General features: G+C 36.0%; 1 pseudogene; it reads left to right on the forward strand.

Moving 5' to 3' along the window:
* Positions 1 to 1191: 1191 nt before the first annotated feature.
* On the forward strand, positions 1192 to 1988 carry LOC100630665 (olfactory receptor 52J3-like; annotated as a pseudogene).
* Positions 1989 to 4752: the final 2764 nt, after the last annotated feature.

Below are 4752 nucleotides of genomic sequence, written 5' to 3' on the forward strand. Positions count from 1 at the left end.
CCTGATATTGAAAATTGTGTCTTTCTTCTCTCTCACTCCTTTTGTCAATCTTGCTAGAGGTTTGTTAAGGTTATTGATCTTTTAAAAAAATCAGCTCCTGGTTTCATTTATTTTCTATTCATCTCCCATGTTCCTAAGCTCTTACTCTCTGTTTTTTGCTCATTCTCTGGTTGTCTTTTCTTTCCTTATTATGTCTGATTTTCTGTACTAAAAAAGAAATTATTAGAAGATAGGGACAAGGTCTTATGGATATTGCTCTGGGTAAGTGTAAAGAGCATATTACTTCGCCCTGACCTGGGAGAGCTGGGACCACACTCAGAACTTCCCTCAAACTTCTGTATTTCAACTCCTCTGAATGTTTCACAGTCTTTCTTGAATGTTATCCTTGAATACAGGAAACAGGGAAAAATCTAAAGTCTTCTTTGTTACTTTATGTTCTTCCATGACCCCAGCAACATAGAGATGCACACTGCTGTACTAAGAAATATTTTGGTTCTGAAATTGTTTTCACTTGGTAAATCTTTCTGTGCATATTTGAGTTTAAGTTTCCTTTGGGATATTTATCTATAAGTGTATGTTGAATGATTTCATGAGGATGCCTGTTGATTTTAGAGGCGGATTTTTGAATTTGAATTCAGGTGATAAGTTTCAAATGAAACATACTTAAGGCATTTGGTGTATAGATATTATAATATGTGTATATCTTTTATCTCTGCTTTTCTTTATGTTAGTGTGGCTATGTTTAGATATCCACATCTGTCTGTCTTTTGCTACATTAGTGATTTGTTAGGTTTGTCCTTATCATTCAAAATTTGGGAAGTTCTTCTATTTTATATCAATCCAAATACCAATTTTTTTGCTCATAAAAATAGTAACACAATATTAATTATTTTGGTTCAGAACTACAGAGGATGTTACATTATTTCTCAACATTGGCTACACTGTGTCTAGAATCATCATAAGGATATGATGGATATGTTTAATCATCATGAAGGATGTGTTCCTTAGTTTCTAATTGTGTCTAGTGTCAGGAATTTTCCTTTCCCTTTCTCTAATAGACCAATATAGACAAGAAACAACACCAATGCCTTCTCTTGCAATGTACTAAAATATGAACTAACCATCTCAGAGTATGCCTAAGAATTTTTTTTCTAGGAATAGACCATATCTTCTATTCCAGCCAAATTCAGAATGCACAATCAAAATATAACTGTGTTCCATCCATGCACATTTTTTTAGGCACTCCATGGCTGGAGACTGCCCATGCCTGGATTTACTTTCCCTTCTGTTGTGTTTACATTGGGGCTATTACCGGCAATGTAACAATTTTGATAGCCAAATTAACATAAAAAACATCTTCTTGAATCCAATATCCTTCCTGGCCATTTTATTAGTCATAGATCTGGCCCTCTCCACATTGTCGATGCCACATATGTTGAATACCTTCTGAGTTAACGCTCTTGAAATTGGCTTTGGAGCCTGTGTGACCCAGCTATTTCTCATAAGCACCTTCACTGGACGAATCTATAGTTCTTCAGGCCATGGCTTTTGAACATGCACTACGTGGCCATTTGTGCACCACTCCATTGTACAACCGTCCAGACAGTCTGAGAGCTGTCACGAACTGGAGTGGGCATTGTATTCAGTGCAGTCATGCTCACCTTGCCTGTGATCTACCTAATCCACCGTCTGCCCTTTTGTGATGCTCACCTTATTGCGCACACCTACTATGAGCACATTGGCATTGTCAAGTTGGTTTGTGCCAACATTTGAATCAATGCCGTCTATGGTTTTTTGTTGCTTCCTTTCTTGTCCTTGTCCTGGTACTGGTTGGAATCTCCTATGACTACATCCTTCAGCGGTATTTCACCTCAAATCCCAAGTTGCCCGTTACAAGACGCTGAGCACTTATGGCCCCCATGCTGCCTGTTTTCTGTACACCCTCTCTCTTCTCCTTCATTTGTAACAAATGTACTATACTAATATAAGTTGTTGATAGTAGAGGAAACAGTGAAGTGTGCCTGGGAACTCTGTGCTATCTTTCAATTTTTCTGTTAAACTAAAAAAATTGAGTTTATGTAAAAAATAAAAAGCAAAGAAATCATTGGATTTGGAAATTTCAGATTCTTTTGATGATGAACACAAAATTTTGTCTACATTGTCTTACAATAACTAAAATTGCTGTATAACCTATTAGAAATTAAAATCACATTTGGAATGATCAGAGAGCTCTCCATGCTGTCAAAGAATTATAGAATAAAGGTGAAAGAAAAAACAGAATCTAAAAAGATGGCTTGGCATTTGTGGTCACTTTTTCTTTAAAAATGTCTGATGACTCTTGCATAAGATAACAAGAAGATAAGTCAGATTTTCTTTAAATTGCTTTGCCAGTTGGACCATATTTTACTGGAGTTTGGCATTGAGGGCTTATTAACATGGACCCAGTTGATGCAAAGGAGTGATTTTCAGTTCTTTATGAACTTTTCATGTGTAATATATATATTTTTTATTATAATAATGATAAACTCCAAAGTCAGGATATTAGTAGTTAGATTTGATGAGGAAATGAGAAACAAGAGTATACAGCATGCTTCAATTTTAATCCATGTTTTATTATTCGTGCTAAACAGGGAGTGCATAGCTTTTTATTTGTATTTTTCCTGAATTTAAAATATTTTTATGATGAGAATTATTAAATACAAACATTTTAGAGAAGTCTGAAGCTGTTCAGTGTAAGTATGATAGATATTGAAGATTATGACGGCTCTGATAAGAAGTAGAAGAATGACCTGCATGCTAAATGGAGAAGGCAGCAGAGAATTACTGGCTGGGAAACTCAACTACATTTGGGAGCTCAAGTTTATTTTGGTTCTGTGAAGAAATATGGGGAAATTTATTTAAAACTAAATGAATGGGCATCATCTACAAAGCTAGTGGAATTTTCAATTTATTATTAACATTTACTAAATAGTTATTATGTGAAAGATATACTATCAGGCCAACCGCATGTTATCCTTCATTTAAACTTTACATAAGCCACATGAAGTAGATACCATTTTACTCCCCCTTTTCCATATAAGAATATTAAATCTTAATGAGGTTGTGTCTTGCTCAACTTCACACAGCTGGTAAGTGGATGAGCTTGCAAGAGGACACAGGCAATTAGGATCTACTCTGCTAGGTTCAACCACATTATTATATGGTTTTTGAGGGGGTTAAGAGTTCTCATGATTTGTAATGCCCTATCTTCCAGGCAAGGAGTTTAGTTGATTTACATAGGCTCAGGTACACATCACTGATTCTGTATAGTCGGTCTTTATCTCTAGAGGAGGACAAAACTCCCTGGTGGATTTTTAGACTTTTAGCATAGGCCCTGGCTGAAAATGGGTACCTTTGAGCCCTTGTCCTTCACAAATATGACCCTAGGGAATTTCATTTGGAGGCTCTCCTTTGGGGAATATCATATAAAGGATAAAAACTCCATTCCCTGTTTGGGTTTACATGGAAATAAGGAGACTAAGACAGGCTCAGAATGGCTTACGGTGCACAGTCTGGTGAGTCTACTACACGTTTCCCTAGTCTCCCAACAGGATGACAGGCAGAGAGGAAGAAAGGACAAGGGGCAGAAGTGTCATAAAGCTGAGGAGAGCAGAGGGGCTGAGATTGGGTTAATGATATGAAGGAAGTTCTATATTTATATGTCATAGCAAATATCCTTGATAGCTCCTATTTGCATTTTTATCTTTTTAATCATTATAAGATCAAATGTCTCAACCTAGGAAGATTTGTTCATTGTTTCCTATTAGGGTGAGGTAAAAAAAATAAAATAAACCCTTAAGATGTCCTTTCATATCCCAAGGCTAGGGTGATTAAAAGTAAAGATCTATAAAAGAAACAATAGAAATAGTCTAGTGCATTTCTGAGACCTGCTTTAGGCAGTGCAGATCAACAGGTAACTCCATACTCAAAATGAGTATCATGCTGTATAAACAGTTTACGGCATGTGCGGACACTTGAAAAAAAAAACAAACTGTGCTATGTTTCCAGAAGTCACAAGGTTTTGCTGATGTATTCCCATCTACAGTGTTGGCACTTATCTGCATATGGCACTTATCTCTAAGGGTCCAGGATTTTCAGTTTCTAGTTCTTTAGAGGGTCATGTATTGTGTATTGGAAAGATTAACCATTTTCCACAACTAAAGAATTCCTTAGTTTATCATCTAAAATTCCCAAGATAGCCAGCAAACTTTGGGTTCTCTTCATTGATTATCTCCATCACTCAAGATTTAAGACTAAGTAACATCCTGTTATACTAATTAAGCTATATTTCATTTTCCTTTTATCAAAGAAACCTTACAGTTTGCTTATATTTTGTTTATTACTTACCGAAACAACAGAATACAAAGATCACAGTTAAAACAAACTGCGTGTTTGATTTTAAGTTCACTATTCAAAAAAAAAAAAACCCTTGAAATATGTAGTCATGGGCCACATGATTGCATTTCAGTCAAGGACGGAGCGCATGTAAGACGGCAGTCCCATAAGATTAGTAGCAATAGCCTGAATATGTAGCAAGCTATACCATCTAGGTCTGTGTATAAAGTTCAACTCTCCATGATGTTCTCACAATGAAACCACCTAACGATGCACTTATCAGAAGATATCCCCGCAGTTAAGTGGCACATAACCATATTTAACATTTCCTTAACCAATACATCAGGCTCAGTACTAGATTTTAGATATAGAGATATA

This window comes from Equus caballus, chromosome 7 (assembly GCF_041296265.1).
Source record: "Equus caballus isolate H_3958 breed thoroughbred chromosome 7, TB-T2T, whole genome shotgun sequence".
NCBI lineage: Eukaryota > Metazoa > Chordata > Mammalia > Perissodactyla > Equidae > Equus > Equus caballus.